Consider the following 19,059-nt stretch of genomic DNA (forward strand, 5'->3'; position numbering starts at 1 on the left):
TATTGCCCACCAGTTCCCACCCATGCCCTGATGCACATACACTGACCAGCTTACATGCTGCACTCTGACCAGGACGCCTCTGCACCCCCCAACATGTGACTTACATCCACAGCACTCCGAACATTCATGGCCCATGCATCATGCTCACAGTGTACTCACCTGTTTGTCTGGAGGACCGTAGAGTAACATGTACTCCTCCGTAGTGAAGGCAGGGGCCCTTTCCCCAGACACATGAGCCACAGTTGCTTACAGACACAGGTCACAGCAGCACTTGCAGTGTATTTTCTCTCCTGTTGAGGGTCAGGTAGCAAGTGAGTGAATAGATAGAAAATGGCGGTCACGTCCGCAGTGGTGCGTACTGTCACCACCGGCGTAAATCGCCATTGGCTCCTGGAACCCGTAGGGCCCAATTTTAACCAATGTGAAGTTGCGCGGCAGTCATCGACTGCCTGACGCAACAGGGCACAACGCCAGCGCAAATACCTAATTTCCACCTGTCCCTCCTCACAGGTCAGGCAGCCACCATTTCAGGGGGCACAGGGCATGGCACCTAACTGCATCACATCAGACATTGGCACATCAACTGACTCTCGAGTTCACATACTGTTTCCGTAAATTAAATAAATCAAAATTAGTGCAATAGATGTGGAAATATGACCCTCGCTCACCGTTCTCTTCCATAGGCTTAAACCGCTGAGGCATCATATGAGATGGTGGCATTCTCCGGTGTACAGACCCCTGGTGGACCCTTCAACAAAGGATGACAGACACATTATCATCACTTACAGACTTGATTGTGCCACAATCCAAGAACTGTGTGCCCAATTGGAGCCAGACCTGATTTCAGCTATCCGCCAGCCCACAGGAATCCACCCTCTAGTGCAGGCCCTGTCAGTGCTCCATTTCCTGGCAAGTGGTTTCTTCCAAACATCAGTGGCCATAGCATCAGGGATGTCTCAGCCAATGTTCTCAAATGTGTTGACCAGAGTATTGCTTGCCCTGCTGAAACACATGCACAGCTACATCGTGTTCCCCCAGGTGGAGGATTTGGCCACAGTGAAGGTTGACGTTTAGGCCCTGGGACATTTCCCCAACATCATTGGTGCCATTGATGGGACACATGTAGCATTTGTCCCCCCCCCCGGAGAAATGAACAGGTTTACAGGAATAGAAAAAGCTATCACTCGATGAATGTGCAGATGGTGTGTTTGGTGGACCAGTAAATCTCCCATGTCAATACCAAACATCCTGGCTCTGTGCATGACCTTTATATTGAGGAATAGCAGCATCCCACATGTGATGGGACAACTCCAGAGGCACCGGGTGTGGCTAATAGGGGAGCCCAAGGTCCCTACCCAGTATATGTTGGTGAATGGCTATGGGGTTGTTCATAACGGTTAGTGTGTGTCTAACAGGTATCTGTTGAATATTTGCAGGAGACTCTGGTTACCTCAACCTGTCATGGCTACTGACCCCAGTGAGGAATCTCAGGACAAGGGCAGAGGAGCGTTACAATGAGGCACATGGGCGTACAAGGAGGATTATAGAAAGACCTTCGGCCTCCTGAAGGCCAGGTTCTGGTGCCTCCATCTGACAGGATCCCTGTACTACTCACCCAAGAAGGTGTGCCAGGTCATCATGGCATGCTGTATGTTGCAAAACCTGGCCTTGAGACACCAGGTGCCTTTTCTGCAGGAGGATGTGCCTGGAGATGGTATTGTGGCAGCAGTGGAGCCTGTGGACAGTGATGAAGAGGAGGCAGAGGAAGAAGATGTGGACAACAGAACAAACATAATACAGCAGTATTTCCAGTGACACACAGGTAAGAGACTGTAACTCCACTTAACATTTCAGTGATCTGTTGGACATTGCACAAGGCAGCCTCTTACCCTATGCCTATGGCCACTGACTTTTCCCTTTGGATTCTCTATTTTCACTGTGAAAATACTGTGCCCCATTCTGGCTCCTGCTATATGTCCTGCTGCCCACCAAAGGTCATCCTGTACTATGTTTCAGTGTACATATACCTTGCAATGCTTTGATAATGTTGTACTAATACATTTGTGAATCATTAGACTGACTCCAGATTGTTATTTGTTTCAAGGGTGTTTATTTAGGTGCTAATAAGTATATGGGAATGTGTAAGGGGCTGGGGTGATGGTGGAGGAAAGTCAATGGTAGAGTCCAGTCTGTTGGTATCCCAGGTGCATTGTCCAATGGGGCATAGGAAGGAGAGCAATGGCAGTTCAAGGTGGACAGGGTAACAGAGTGGGACAGAAGGGTGACTATCAGGAGAGTCCTATTTCCTGGTGGGGTCTTGGCACTGTTCTCTGTCTTCTGCCTGGATCGCAGGGACCGTTTGCAGGGTGGTTCTCTGTCTGCAGGGGGTGGGGTGCTGGTGGCCTGTTGGTCCTGTGGCAGGGCCTCCTGTCCACTAGTGCCGGCGGAGGTGGAGGGCTGTTCCTCGGTTTGGCTAGTGTCAGGTGCCCTTTGTTGTGCCACTGCCTCCCTCATGGTCTTGCCTATGTCAGCCAGCACCCTTGCAATGGTGACCAGGATGGTGTAGATTTTTGTAAGGTCATCCCTGATCCCCAGGTACTGTCCCTCCTGCAGCCACTGGGTCTCCTGCAACTTGGCCGGTATCTGGCCCATCTTCTCCTGGGAATGTTGGTATGCTCCCAGGATGTTGGAGAGTGCCTCATGGAGAGTGGGTTCCCTGGGACTGTCCTCCCCCTGTCGCACAGCAGTCCTCCCACCTTCCCTGGTGTCCTATGCCTCTGTCCCCTGAACCGTGTGCCCACTGCCACTGACCCCAGGTCCCTGATTGTCCTGTGTTTGTGGGGTGGCCTGGGGTCCCTGTACTGATTTAACACTGCTGATTGATGTGTCCTGGGGACAGTGGCATGGGCCAGCTGGGTGGGTGCTGTGCTGGTGTTTCCTGAGGGGGAGGCTCTATGGTGGTTTGGGACTGTGGCAGGGGATGCAACTGTCCAGAGGCGCCTGATGGGCCAGGTTGGGCATCCTGATCCAGGCGTGCAGAGCTGCTATCGTCACTGTGGGCCTCTTCTGTGGGGGGACAGGATGTAGCTGGCACCTCCTCTCCGGTGAGATTGAGTAGGGGTCCTGTTGGGATGCAAATGCATTGTTAATGTATCTGCGTGGGCCATATTGTGAATGAGTGGGTTTCCATCTCTGATTGTAATTTCCCTGTCGGCTTGGCCTTGTGTGAGTGGTGATTTTGTGGCCTGTGTGAGTCTCTCTACTGGGCATGTTGTGGTGATGGGTGTCCATGCATTGTTGTTGCATGCAGGGCTTGGTATTGGGATGGGTGGGTTGTGATGGTGAGGTATATGTGAGGTGGTAGAGTGATGGGGGTGAGTGTAGGGGTAGGAGTTTGTGATGGCATGCAGAAAGTGTGGGGGATATAGTAGTGAAGATTTGACTTACTAGAGTCCAGTCCTGCTGCTACTCCTGGGAGGCCCTCAGGATACATGATCGCCAAGACTTGCCCCTCCCATGTAGTTAGTTGGGGGGGGGGGTCCACCGCCTGTCCTCTGTACAGCAATCTGGTGTCTTGATACCACAGAACACACCTTCCCCCGTAGGTCGTTCCACCTCTTCCTGATGTCTTCCCTTGTTCTTGAGTGCTGTCCCACGACGTTGACCCTGTCCATGATTTTCCGCCATAGCTCCATCTTCCTTGCAATGGACGTCTGCTGCACCTGTGATCCGAATAGCTGTGGCTCTAGCCGGATGATTTCCTCCACCATGACCCTTAGCTCCTCCTCTGAAAACCTAGGGTGTCTTTGGGGTGCCATGGATGTGGTGTGAGTGATATGTGTTAGGATGTGTGGGGTGATGTGTTGTGGTGTATGCTGTGATGTGCATGAATGGTGTATGGGTGAAGGTGGTTTGTGCCTCTGATTGGGTGGGTGCTCCTTGCTTGTCTCTCTGTGCTTGGTATCTTTTTTTTCGCTGTAAGGGGTTGTGGGTATTGTGGGTGTGTGTTTTATAATGGTGTTAGTGTGTGGGGGTGGTGTGTGTATGTGTGTCAGGTGTGTGTAGTTTGAATTGTCCAATGTGGTGGTGTTTTGTCAGTATGTGTGTATTTTGAGCACACTGGTGTGTACCGCCAATGTTTTACCGAGTTGATTCATGGGTCGTGATACTGTGGGCGTATTCCTGTTGGGTTAACAGTGTGGGTTTTGCTATCGCCAGTTTATCACTGACCTTTGGTCTGGCGGACATGTGTGTGTCTATATAGTGGCGGATTTCTATGTGTGGGTCATAATACCCATGGCGGATTACTGCCGCGCTCACGGTATGTTGCCGGCTGTCAGCATGGCGGTAGGCGGCATATACCGCCACAGTTGTAATGAGGGCCTATGTGTATTAATAAAAATGAGAGAGAGTTAGTGAAGGAGTGAGTGAGAGTGTGGCAGAATGAGTGACAGTAGGGACGAGTATCTGTGAGAATGAATGTGAGTGAGGGAGAATGTTGGTGAGTGTAACTGAGTGTTAGTATGTATGAGAGTAAGTCATAGTAAGGATGAGAAATTCAGAATGAGTGAAACTGAGGGAAATTTAATGTGTTAAAGTAGAATGAGTGAGAGTGTTTGAATTAGCAAGACCAAGTGAGACTGAGTGAGTCAGAGTGAGAGAGTGAACTTAGTGCAAGCAAGTGTGAGAGAGCTCTTCAAGAGAATGCTCATTGGAGTTTTAGTCAACAACTGTGCCTCACCACTTTTTAAAGGTTACCAGCCAACACTACTATGTTAAAATACCCAACAGTGCAGCAGTGCCAAGTAAGTTAAAGCAAGCCTGCATTCAATAGAGCTCTAAAGCAGAAAATAAAATGTTCAAAATTTGAGTAAATGCACCACAATGAAGTGCTCTAAAAATAGTTCAAGACAACAAAAAACAGTGCAGATCAGCAGAGATAAGAGCAGAATGAAACCCAAATAAAAAAGAAAACCCTACGTACAGTAACTAGAGTCCATTTATACAGTTTCAGACAGTATACATTACACAAAACAAAATGTGACATTTTAAGAATTTCCCATACAGTCTGCAACAGATTTAAGGCAAAAGATGTCAAACCAAAATAAAAATATTTTGCCTGCTTTTTATCCGGGCATATCTATTTTCTAAATATAAAACACAATATTACTATTGGTGCAGGCAGTTTTCATATAATCTTTTAATCAAAATGAATAATGGCTTGAAAATACATGGCAGAAATTAATGTCTCACATATTGTAACATTGGAAAATATAGAGTGTGCTATTTCAGGGGGAAAAGATGTAAAATATTAAAAGTTAAAAATTGGGGAAAGGACGTTTTACCACAATTACTTATCCGCCATGCATTTGTAAAACAGACCCAGTGCACTACTTTCAAGTTTTTTTGAGGAATACTGTTTTAATGTCAGCTTTTTATATAAATCCTATTCAATCCTTGGCATAGTACACTATCCAGCTAAATTAACATTACAAGTGAGAAACTTGTCTAGAGATAGGCTCAAAAAGTTTACATTTAGCGACAATGAGCTGAAACTTAAGGATACTCAGGCTGATTTGAAATACTATCATCCAGAGTGTGAATACTCTATCGCCACATCCTTCAATGGTAGAGAACTTAAAAAGTGATTTCAAGACCTCATATCCTGTCTGCATGACCTTCAAACCAACCATAGGCATAGCACCATGACCAATGAAAGATGTCCAGCTCCATTACTTGAATTAGAACTATGGGAGGATGCCAGGAGAAGTATAATCAACATAGGCACAGTTGAGGATACTGAAGGAGTAGACACCAGGGTTGTAGAAGAAAGAAGTGAGTGATAAAACCTTTCACAAAAAATGTATACAAAGCATTGAAAAACAATATCAGGTTTCCTTATGTTTTAATAAATTAACAAAGAAAGGTAAATGATGGCAATGTAGATATATGTTACAATTATTCATATATACTCATCTTACATTTTTTTTTAGAAAGCCTGGGGCAGATTTAAGAGCCCCTAGCGCCTCCTTGTGCCACATTAGCATCAATATTATAATGTTTATGTGGCCCAACGAGGTCAAAATTGCCTCACCAAATTTACAAAGCATTGTGCCACTTTGTAACCCTTTGAGCTACATTATGCCTGCGCCAGGCATAATGTAAGCAAAGGGGGAGTTACCCCATTAGGGGGGCCAAACAAATGGCACAAAGAAATCTAAGAGATTTCTTTGGGTCATTTTTTTAGGCACTTTTAAAGCTTGCTCAAAGCAGGTGTTAAAAGGAGGCACACCATTGATTACAATTGGCCTTAATGAGCTTTGCAAGATTGGCGTCCACATTTTGGACGCTAATCCTGCAAATCTCCCAGCTAGCATCAAAAAGTCTGACGCTAGTTCCCTAACTACCGCCATGGTGCACTGTATATAAAATACGATGCACACACGGTGGAGTTAGGAGGGGCGCCAAGGGGTGCAAAAAAAGTGGCGCTGCACTATATGCAGCACCACTTTTCAGAAATCTGCCCCTATGTGTTTTAAAATCAACCTTAGGGTATAGTTGAGAAATTGTTTTTGCTTTTTAAAATGCACCCATGATTCATGACTATGTCAGGTCTAAGCCAACAAAAACACATTTGATTCAAATAAATGTTGTTTATAGTGTACATTGATGACTGAATGTATGCCAGTACTATCACTTTTGATGGTTTTATTGATAGAGAATGATTGTAGGAAATTGGCGGCTCTGTATATACTATCTCAAAGTAAGAGATTGTGTGCACAGAGTCTAAGGGTTCCCCGTAGAGGTACGATAATGGCAAAATTAGATAATTCTAATGCTAATTGTGGTAGTGTGGTCGAGCAGTAGGCCTATCAGAGAGTAGTGTTAAGCATTTGTTGTACACACACAGGCAATAATTGAGGAACACACACTCAAAGACGTACTCCAGGCCAATAGGTTTTTATATTGAACAATATATTTTCTTAGTTTATTTTAAGAACCACAGGTTCAAGATTTGCATTAAACACTTTAAATGCAAGGTACTTCACTTAGATACTTTAGGAACTTTGAATAAAAGGAATATCATATACAGTCTTTGTCAAAATGGCAATAAGCTGTTTTCAAAGTGGACACTGCAAAAATCAACAGTTCCTGTGGGATGTAAGTAAAGGTTAGATTAGGAGATAAGTAAAACACTCACAAGTCTCCGTTCTGGGGCATAGGCAGCCCACCGTTGGGGGTTCAAAGCAACCTTAAAGTTACCACACCAGCAGCTCAGGGCCGGTCAGGTGCAGAGGTCAAACAGGTGCCCAAAACACCTAGGTGCCTATGGAGAACAGGGGTGCTCTGGTTCCAGTCTGCCAGCAGGTAAGTACCTGCGTCCTCGGGGGGCCGACCAGGGGGTTTTGTAGACCACTGGGGGACACACAAGTAGGCACACAAAACACACCCTCAGCGGCACAGGGGCGGCCAGCTGTAGTGTGCAAAGCAGACGTTGGGTTTCAGGTCAAAAACAATGGAGGTAGCCGGGTGCGCTCTAGCGGTGCAGACAGGCACAGGGGGGCTTCTCGGACAGCCAACACCTGGGCTAGGCAAATGGTCACCTGCGGGTCACTTCTGTGCTGAGGTTCGGTTCCTTCAGGTCCTGGGGGCTGCGGGTGCAGTGCTGGTTCCAGGCGTCGGTTCCCTTGTTACAGGCAGTCGTGGTCAGGGGGAGCCTCTGGATTCTCTACTGCAGGCGTCACTGTGGGGGCTCAGGGGGGTAATCTCTGGTTAATCACGGGCTCGCAGTCACTGGGGAGTCCTCCATCAGGTGTTGGTTCTCTGAATCTCGAGCCGGGGGCATCAGGTGCAGAGTGAGAAGTCTCACGCTTCTGGCAGGAAACGTGCAGTCTTTGGAAGTTGCTTCTTTGTTGCAAAGATGTAGCGGGTCTTGAGCAGGGCCGCTGCTCACGGGAGTTTCTTAGTCCTTTAGTCCAGGGCAGTCCTCTGAGGCTTCAGAGGTCACTGGTCCCTGTCGGATGCGTTGCTGATTGCAGTTTTTCAAAGTCGGAATGAGGCCGGTAGGGCTGGGGCCAAAGCAGTTGTTGTCGTCTGTCTTCTCTGCAGGCTTGTAGGTCAGCAGTCCTTCTTGTTTCTTCAGGTTGTAGGAATCTGATTTCCTGGGATCTGGGGTTCCCCTAAATTCTGAATTTAGGGGTCTGTTTAGGTCTGGGAGGGCAGTAGCCTATGGCTACTGTCCTTGGGGGTGGCTACACCCTCTTTCTGCCTCCAGGAAACAGGTTGCATGATACTCCATGGAGGCAGGGCCAAACTCCATCCTGCGGCGACTAAGGCTGCAAATTGCTGGTAGTGCCTGTGCTGATGGGGGTGCTTCCAGTGGTGGTGGGAGGCTCCAGTCTGTCTCCTGCAGCCTCGGATAGCTGCCCACTGGCGATGCTGCTGCTGACAGTTGTTGTTGCAGCGGCGGTGCAGGTGGTGGTGCTGGTGCGGTGCTTGCGGCAGTCTCTGCGGCAGGGATGCTGGCAGTGCTGGTCATGGTGCATGTGATGGTTGTAGTGGAGGGAGGCACTAGCCCGTCTCCTGCAGCCTCAGATGGCTTCCCCCTGGGGATGCTGCTGCTGACAGTTGTTGTGACAGCGGCGGGGCAGGTGGCGGTGCAGGTGGGCGTGCATGTGGCTGTGCTTGCGACGGTGCTAGTGGCGGTGCTTGCTGCGGTACAGGTGGAGGGGCTGTCGGTTATGATGGTGAGCACCAGGCCCTCACTTGGAGCCTCCGAGGCCTGAAGTGCCTTGCCATAGCTTTTCTGCCCCTTCTTCACCTTGGCAGATGCTGCTGGGACCTTGGCACTGGCAGCAAGGGTTTTGGAAGAGGCCTTGCTGGGTGGGTCGTGCTCCTTGGCTGTCCTGCATGCTGGCCCCTTCCTCCCCTTGGCAGGTGGTGGAATGGGTTGGTCCTTTGCATTGGTCAGTGGCTCACTGGCTGCCCTGACGGGTGCCCCCTTTGAATTTCTGGGACTTGCAGGTACCACATCATCCGCCGACTTGGTGGCTGAGGTGCTGGCCTGGGATCTGGACACCCTGACCCGAGGGGATGGATGGGGGTAGGTGTAGGGAAGAGGTCAGTGTTAGCCAGGAACAGTTTTTTAGACACACTGGAATAGGAAGATGGAGAAGTTTTGGGAGTGGAGGAAGAGGGAGTGGTTGTAGGAGGTGTCTGTCTGCTGAGTTTGGGTGAAGGGGCATAGGCTGGATGCTGTTGTGAGATAAATGCCTGTTGGGTGGGTGGGTGCTTGCGTTTGTGTACTTTTGTAGGAGGGGTCACAGACACACTGGGAGAGGACACAGGTGATGTGCGCATGTTTGTGGGGATGGTGACTGCTCGTGAGGGGTGTGTTGTGATGGGCGTGCTGGTGATGAAGGTAGTAGATGAGGATGTAGTGCATGGAGGGGTGAGTGGAGATGCTACTGGGAGGGAGGTAGAAGACAAGGAGGAGGGGTACACTGTGGAGGCAGTGGATGTTGGTGTGTTTGCATGGGCATGGTGCTTGTTTGAGTGCCTGTGTGATGAGGTGTGGTGCTTATGTTTGCCTGAGCCAATTTTGTGTGTTGATTTGGGTGAATGCTGGTCTGAAGGTGTGCTTGGGAGAGGCTGGGGTTGAGGAGATTGGGACTGGGTAGAGGAAGTTGGAGGGGGGAGTCTAGACACAGGGACAAGGGCTGCCATCAGTGCTGAGGCCAGAGCCTGAAATGCTCTCTGTTGGGCCGCCACGCCAGAGTGAATGCCCTCCAGGTATGCATTTGTTTGTTGCAAATGCCTCTCGACACCCTGGATGGCATTCAGAATGGTTGACTGCCCAACAGTGAGGGATCTCAGGAGGTCAATAGCCTCCTCACTGAGTGCCAGCAGGGCTGACTATGGCAGGGCCTGAGGTGCCTGCGTTGAAGGAGATGCCCACCCTCCTGGGTGAACGGGCACGGGAAACATGCTGAGGGGCTGCTGAGAGGGCAGTACTGGTAGGGGGTGTGGCGGCTGTACCTGTTGTTGGGGTGGGCACAAAGGTGTCTGCCACCGTCAGGGAGCTTCCATCGGAGGAGGAGTCGCTGTGTGTGGTCTCCTCTCCTATGCCTGTCGTGGTGCTCCCCCCGCCCTCCGTCCCACTGGGGACTTCACCCTCGGTGGATTCGGCCTCCAGGCCCATGTGAGATGCAGCTCCCTCCATAGCCGGTGCCTCTGCTCCTCTGCCAGTTGATGCTAATGCACACAAGGACAGGGTGACAAAACAAGAAGGTGGGGAGAGACAGAGGATACACTTGGTCAATGCCAGCAACACCACTACCGTTGGCATACACAATACACAGGGAGCAGCCCTATGCACTAGGCCATGAAATACCAGTTACTAAGATAGTCACCAGCCCATGGGGTACAATGCCTAACGCCAGCATCTGCACACCAGATACCCACAGGACCCTCCCCAGTGGTAGATGGCCAATTACACCATTGGGGTAGGAGTGCTCCAGAGCCTGCCCAACAAGGGACCTACCCTGCCATGACTGCCCTGGCCTAGTGACACCCACAGCCAACATCCCCCACCCAGGTATCTCCTAATGCGCGCAAAGTCAACTCTCAGAATCTGTACTCACACCCTTGTGGCTGCTGTGATGCCCTCAAATGCTCATCCAACTCTGGATAGGCTACCGCTAGGATGCGAAACACAGGGGGGGTCATGGTGCGACGGGCACCCCTTCCACATTGGGAGGCCAGCCACAGCTGGACCTCCGCCATCTCCTTTTACCAGCAGCGCAGGTCCTCCCATCTCATGCGGCAGTGGGTGCTCCGCCTGTGAAAGACCCCCAGGGTCTGCACCTCCTTGGCAATGGCATGCCAAATACTCTTTTTCTGGTGGGCACTGACCTGGAGGGAAAAGATAGCAGAAAAGGATATTACTCACCCGTCCAGACCATCAGACTTATTGCCCACCAGTTCCCACCCATGCCCTGATGCACATACACTGACCAGCTTACATGATGCACTCTGACCAGGACGCCTCTGCACCCCCCAACATGTGGCTTACATCCACAGCACTCCGAACATTCATGGCCCATGCATCATGCTCACAGTGTACTCACCTGTTTGTCTGGAGGACCGTAGAGTAACATGTACTCCTCCGTAGTGAAGGCAGGGGCCCTTTCCCCAGACACATGAGCCATAGTTGCTTCCAGACACAGGTCACAGCAGCACTTGCAGTGTATGTTCTCTCCTGTTGAAGGTCAGGTAGCAAGTGAGTGAATAGATAGAAAATGGCGGTCACGTCCGCAGTGGTGCGTACTGTCACCACCGGCGTACATCGCCATTGGCTCCTGGAACCCGTAGGGCCCAATTTTAACCAATGTGAAGTTGCGCGGCAGTCATCGACTGCCTGACGCAACAGGGCACAACGCCAGCGTAAATACCTCATTTCCACCTGTCCCTCCTCACAGGTCAGGCAGCCACCATTTCAGGGGGGCACAGGGCATGGCACCTAACTGCATCACATCAGACATTGGCACATCAACTGACTCTCGAGTTCACATACTGTTTCTGTAAAGTAAATAAATCAAAATTAGTGCAAAAGATGAGGAAATATGACCCTCGCTCACCGTTCTCTTCCATTGGCTTAAACCGCTGAGGCATCATATGAGATGGTGGCATTCTCCGGTGTACAAACCCCTGGGGGACCCTTCAACAAAGGAGGACAGACACATTATCATCACTTACAGACTTGATCGTGCCACAATCCAAGAACTGTGTGCCCAATTGGAGCCAGACCTGATTTCAGCTATCCGCCAGCCCACAGGAATCCACCCTCTAGTGCAGGTCCTGTCAGTGCTCCATTTCCTGGCAAGTGGTTTCTTCCAAACAACAGTGGCCATAGCATCAGGGATGTCAAATGTGTTGACCAGAGTATTGTCTGCCCTGCTGAAACACATGCACAGCTACATCGTGTTCCCCCAGGTGGAGGATTTGGCCACAGTGAAGGTTGACTTTTAGGCCCTGGGACATTTTCCCAACATCATTGGTGCCATTGATGGGACACATGTAGCATTTGTCCCACCCCCCCCGGAGAAATGAACAGGTTTACAGGAATAGAGAAAGCTATCACTCGATGAATGTGCAGATGGTGTGTTTGGTGGACCAGTAAATCTCCCATGTCAATGCCAAACATCCTGGCTCTGTGCATGACCTTTATATTGAGGAATAGCAGCATCCCACATGTGATGGGACAACTCCAGAGGCACCGGGTGTGGCTAATAGGGGAGCCCAAGGTCCCTACCCAGTATATGTTGGTGAATGGGTATGGGGTTGTTCATAACGGTTAGTGTGTGTCTAACAGGTATCCGTTGAATATTTGCAGGTGACTCTGGTTACCTCAATCTGTCATGGCTACTGACCCCAGTGAGGGATCTCAGGACAAGGGCAGAGGAGCGTTACAATGAGGCACATGGGCGTACAAGGAGGATTATAGAAAGGACCTTCGGCCTCCTGAAGGCCAGGTTCCGGTGCCTCCATCTGACAGGTGGATCCCTGTATTACTCACCCAAGAAGGTGTGCCAGGTCATCATGGCATGCTGTATGTTGCAAAACATGGCCTTGAGACACCGGGTGCCTTTTCTGCAGGAGGATGTGCCTGGAGATGGTCTTGTGGCAGCAGTGGAGCCTGTGGACAGTGATGAAGAGGAGGCAGAGGAAGAAGATGTGGACAACAGAACAAACATAATACAGCAGTATTTCCAGTGACACACAGGTAAGAGACTGTAACTCCACTTAACATTTCAGTGATCTGTTGGACATTGCACAAGGCAGCCTCTTACCCTATGTCTATGGCCACTGACTTTTCCCTTTGGATTCTCTATTTTCACTGTGAAAATACTGTGCCCCATTCTGGCTCCTGCTATATGTCCTGCTGCCCACCAAAGGTCATCCTGTACTATGTTTCAGTGTACATATACCTTGCAATGCTTTGATAATGTTGTACTAATACATTTGTGAATCATTAGACTGACTCCAGATTGTTATTTGTTTCAAGGGTGTTTATTTAGGTGCTAATAAGTATATGGGAATGTGTAAGGGGCTGGGGTGATGGTGGAGGAAAGTCCATGGTAGAGTCCAGTCTGTTGGTATCCCAGGTGCATTGTCCAATGGGGCATAGGAAGGAGAGCAATGGCAGTTCAAGGTGGACAGGGTAACAGAGTGGGACAGAAGGGTGACTATCAGGAGAGTCCTATTTCCTGGTGGGGTCTTGGCACTGTTCTCTGTCTTCTGCCTGGATCGCAGGGACCGTTTGCAGGGTGGTTCTCTGTCTGCAGGGGGTGGGGTGCTGGTGGCCTGTTGGTCCTGTGGCAGGGCCTCCTGTCCACTAGCGCCGGCGGAGGTGGAGGGCTGTTCCTCGGTTTGGCTAGTGTCAGGTGCCCTTTGTTGTGCCACTGCCTCCCTCATGGTCTTGCCTATGTCAGCCAGCACCCCTGCAATGGTGACCAGGATGGTGTAGATTTTTGTAAGGTCATCCCTGATCCCCAGGTACTGTCCCTCCTGCAGCCACTGGGTCTCCTGCAACTTGGCCGGTATCTGGCCCATCTTCTCTTGGGAATGTTGGTATGCTCCCAGGATGTTGGAGAGTGCCTCATGGAGAGTGGGTTCCCTGGGACTGTCCTCCCCCTGTCGCACAGCCGTCCTCCCACCTTCCCTGTTGTCCTATGCCTCTGTCCCCTGAACCGTGTGCCCACTGCCACTGACCCCAGGTCCCTGATTGTCCTGTGTTTGTGGGGTTGCCTGGGGTCCCTGTACTGGTTTAACACTGCTGATTGATGTGTCCTGGGGACAGTGGCATGGGCCAGCTGGGTGGGTGCTGTGCTGGTGTTTCCTGAGGGGGGAGGCTCTATGGTGGTTTGGGACTGTGGCAGGGGAAGCAACTGTCCAGAGGCGCCTGATGGGCCAGGTTGGGCATCCTGATCCAGGCGTGCAGAGCTGCTGTCGTCACTGTGGGCCTCTTCTGTGGGGGGACAGGATGTAGCTGGCACCTCCTCTCCGGTGAGATTGAGTAGGGGTCCTGTTGGGATGCAAATGCATTGTTAATGTATCTGCGTGGGCCATATTGTGAATGAGTGTGTTTCCATCTCTGATTGTAATTTCCCTGTCGGCTTGGCCTTGTGTGAGTTGTGATTTTGTGGCCTGTGTGAGCCTCTCTACTGGGCATGTTGTGGTGATGGGTGTCCATGCATTGTTGTTGCATGCAGGGCTTGGTATTGGGATGGGTGGGTTGTGATGGTGAGGTATATGTAAGGTGGTAGAGTGATGGGGGTGAGTGCAGGGGTAGGAGTTTGTGATGGCATGCAGAAAGTGTGGGGGATATAGTAGTAAAGATTTGACTTACTAGAGTCCAGTCCTGCTGCTACTCCTGGGAGGCCCTCAGGATACATGATCGCCAAGACTTGCCCCTCCCATGTAGTTAGTTGGGGGGGGGGAGTTGGGGGTCCACTGCCTGTCCTCTGTACAGCAATCTGGTGTCTTGATACCACAGAACACACCTTCCCCCGTAGGTCGTTCCACCTCTTCCTGATGTCTTCCCTTGTTCTTGAGTGCTGTCCCACGACGTTGACCCTGTCCATGATTTTCCGCCATAGCTCCATCTTCCTTGCAATGGACGTCTGCTGCACCTGTGATCCGAATAGCTGTGGCTCTAGACGGATAATTTCCTCCACCATGACCCTTAGCTCCTCCTCTGAAAACCTAGGGTGTCTTTGGGGTGCCATGGATGTGGTGTGAGTGATATGTGTTAGGATGTGTGGGGTGATGTGTTGTGGTGTATGCTGTGATGTGCATGAATGGTGTATGGGTGAAGGTGGTTTGTGCCTCTGATTGGGTGGGTGCTCCTTGCTTGTCTCTCTGTGCTTGGTATCTTTTTTTTCACTGTAAGGGGTTGTGGGTATTGTGGGTGTGTGTTTTATAATGGTGTTAGTGTATGGGGGTGGTGTGTGTATGTGTGTCAGGTGTGTGTAGTTTGAATTGTCCAATGTGGTGGTGTTTTGTCAGTATGTGTGTATTTTGAGCGCACTGGTGTGTACCGCCAATGTTTTACCGAGTTGATCCATGGGTCGTGATACTGTGGGCGTATTCCTGTTGGGTTAACAGTGTGGGTTTTGCTATCGCCAGTTTATCACTGACCTTTGGTCTGGCGGACTTGTGTGTGTCTATATAGTGGTGGATTTCTATGTGTGGGTCATAATACCCATGGCGGATTACTGCCGCGCTCACGGTATGTTGGCGGCCGTCAGCATGGCGGTGGGCGGCATATACCGCCACAGTTGTAATGAGGGCCTATGTGTATTAATTAAAATGAGAGAGAGTTAGTGAAGGAGTGAGTGAGAGTGCAGCAGAATGAGTGACAGTAGGGATGAGTATCTGTGAGAATGAATGTGAGTGAGGGAGAATGATGGTGAGTGTAACTGAGTGTTAGTATGTATGAGAGTAAGTCATAGTAAGGACGAGAAATTCAGAATGAGTGAGACTGAAAGAAATTTAATGTGTCAAAGTAGAATGAGTGAGAGTGTTTGAATTAGCAAGACCAAGTGAAACTGAGTGAGTCAGAGTGAGAGAGTGAACTTAGTGCAAGCAAGTGTGAGAGAGCTCTTCAAGAGAAAGCTCATTGGAGTTTTAGTCAACAACTGTGCCTCACCACTTTTTAAAAGTTACCAGCCAACACTACTATGTTAAAATACCCAACAGTGCAGCAGTGCCAAGTAAGTTAAAGCAAGCCTGCATTCAATAGAGCTCTAAAGCAGAAAATAAAATGTTCAAAATTTGAGTAAATGCACCACAATGAAGTGCTCTAAAAATAGTTCAAGACAACAAAAAACAGTGCAAATCAGCAGAGATAAGAGCAGAATGAAACCCAAATAAAAAAGAAAACCCTACGTACAGTAACTAGAGTCCATTTATACAGTTTCAGACAGTATACATTACACAAAACAAAATGTGACATTTTAAGAATTTCCCATGCAGTCTGCAAAGATTTAAGACAAAAGATGTCAAACCAAAATAAAAATATTTTGCCTGCTTTTTATCCGGGCATATCTATTTTCTAACTATAAAACACAATATTACTATTGGTGCAGGCAGTTTTCATATAATCTTTTAATCAAAATGAATAATGACTTGAAAATACATGGCAGAAATTAATGTCTCACATATTGTAACATTGGAAAATATAGAGTGTGCTATTTCAGGGGGAAGAGATGTAAAATATTAAAAGTTAAAAATTGGGGAAAGGACGTTTTACCACAATTACTTATCCGCCATGCATTTGTAAAACAGACCCAGTGCACTACTTTCAAGTTTTTTTGAGGAATACTGTTTTATTGTCAGCTTTTTATAGAAATCCTATTCAATCCTTGGCATAGTACACTATCCAGCTAAACTAACCTTACAAGTGAGAAACTTCTCTAGAGATAGGCTCAAAAAGTTTACATTTAGCGACAATGAGCTGAAACTTAAGGATACATAGGTGCCTATGGAGAACAGGGGTGCTCTGGTTCCAGTCTGCCAGCAGGTAAGTACCTGCGTCCTCGGGGGGCCGACCAGGGGGTTTTGTAGACCACTGGGGGGGACACAAGTAGGCACACAAAACACACCCTCAGCGGCACAGGGGCGGCCAGCTGCAGTGTGCAAAGCAGATGTTGGGTTTCAGGTAAAAAACAATGGAGGTAGCCCGGGGCGCTCTAGCGGTGCAGACAGGCACAGGGGGGCTTCTCGGACAGCCAACACCTGGGCTAGGCAAATGGTCACCTGCGGGTCACTTCTGTGCTGAGGTTCGGTTCCTTCAGGTCCTGGGGGCTGCGGGTGCAGTGCTGGTTCCAGGCGTCGGGTCCCTTGTTACAGGCAGTCGTGGTCAGGGGGAGCCTCTGGATTCTCTACTGCAGGCGTCACTGTGGGGGCTCAGGGGGGTAATCTCTGGTTACTCACGGGCTCGCAGTCACTGGGGAGTCCTCCCTCAGGTGTTGGTTCTCTGAATCTCGAGCCGGGGGCATCAGGTGCAGAGTGAGAAGTCTCACGCTTCTGGCAGGAAACGTGTAGTCTTTGGAAGTTGCTTCTTTGTTGCAAAGAAGTAGCGGGTCTTGAGCAGGGCCGCTGCTCACTGGAGTTTCTTAGTCCTTTAGTCCAGGGCAGTCCTCTGAGGCTTCAGATGTCGCTGGTCCCTGTCCGATGCGTCGCTGATTGCAGTTTTTCGAAGTCGGAGTGAGGCCGGTAGGGCTGGGGCCAAAGCAGTTGTTGTCGTCTGTCTTCTCTGCAGGCTTGTAGGTCAGCAGTCCTTCTTGTTTCTTCAGGTTGTAGGAATCTGATTTCCTGGGATCTGGGGTTCCCCTAAATTCTGAATTTAGGGGTCTGTTTAGGTCTGGGAGGGCAGTAGCCAACGGCTACTGTCCTTGGGGGTGGCTACACCCTCTTTCTGCCTCCTCCCTGTGGGGAGGGGGGCACATCCCTAATCCAATTGGGGGAATCCTCCAAACTCAGGATGGAGGATTTCTCAAGGCAGTGGTCACCTCAGCTCTGGACACCTTAGCGGCTGTCCTGACTTGTGAGTGACTCCTCCTTGTTTTTCTCATTAACTCCTCCAGCCTTGCCCACAAAAGTGGGGGCAGTGGCCGGAGGGGCAGGTATCTCCACTAGCTGGGAGGCCCTAGGGCACTGTAACAAAAGAGGTGAGTCTTAGGGGCTCACCGCCAGGTGTTACAGTTCCTGCAGGGGGAGGTGAGAAGCACCTCCACCCAGCACAGCCTTTGTTACAGGCCACAGAGTGACAAAGGCACTCTCCCCATTTGGCCAGTAACAAGTCTGGTGTGTGGCAGGCTGTCAGAAACTGGTCAGCCTACACTAGAAGTCGGATTTGCATTCAGGGGGCATCTCTAAGATACCCTCTGGGTATATTTTACAATAAATTGCACACTGGCATCAGTGTGTATTTATTGTGCTGAGAAGTTTGATACTAAATTTCCCAGATTTCAGTGTAGCCATTATGGAACTGTGGAGTTCATGTTTGACAAACTCCCAGACCATATACTCTTATAGTTACCCTGCACTTACAATGCCTAAGGTTTTGCTTAGACACTGTAGGGGCATAGTGCCTATGCACATATGCCCCCAACTGTGGCATAGTGCACCCTGCCTTAGGGCTGTAAGGCCTGCTAGAGGGGTGACTTAGTTATGCCACAGGCAGTGTGAGGTTGGCATGGCAATCTGAGGAGAGTGCCATGTCGACTTAATCTTTTTCTCCCCACCATCACAGACAAGCTGAGTGGCAGTGTGGATGTGCTGAGTGAGGGGTCCCCAGGGTGGCATAAGACATGCTTCAGCCCTTAGATACCTTCCCTGGCATCAGGGCCCTTGGTACCAGGGGTACCAGTTACAAGGGACTTATCTGAGTGCCAGAGCTGTGCCAAAGTGTAGATGGTTAGTAGGGTCCCAGCACACTTTCAATCAAAACTTAGCATCAGCAAAGGCAAAAAGTTAGGGGATAACCATGCCAAGGAGGCATTTCCTTACAATGGCGTTACAATATTAAATTCATGTACACCTATAACAGGCATGGTGAGTATACTTGGAACCAAAGCATTGAGTACTGATTGCTATTGAAAATTATCATATTTAGAGATGACATGTCAAATGGCAATTTTTTTATTTTATATGAATGGTAATATTTTGTGGGGAAAGAAGGACTGATTGTGGCATATTCATTAGAAAAATGTATGTACTCTATGTCTCGAGGCTTGACAAATAGGAGGTATACCTATACTTTAATTGCAGACAAGACTTTGCAGTATGCCCCATATGTGCATTAGCAAGCACACCACCCCAATCTCCAGTAAGATCCAGGCCACAGAAATATTTATGAATAACTGCCTCCTCCACCACCTCATTCCCTACATCACACACTACCAACAGTTTATCGAAAGCTACCCATGTATTTGCCTTCCACCCATGTGTGAACCTGACAGTCAACTGAAGTCTGACAAAAGAGGCTGTAGA

The sequence above is a fragment of the Pleurodeles waltl genome, chromosome 1_2 (assembly GCF_031143425.1).
Source record: "Pleurodeles waltl isolate 20211129_DDA chromosome 1_2, aPleWal1.hap1.20221129, whole genome shotgun sequence".
Lineage (NCBI taxonomy): Eukaryota > Metazoa > Chordata > Amphibia > Caudata > Salamandridae > Pleurodeles > Pleurodeles waltl.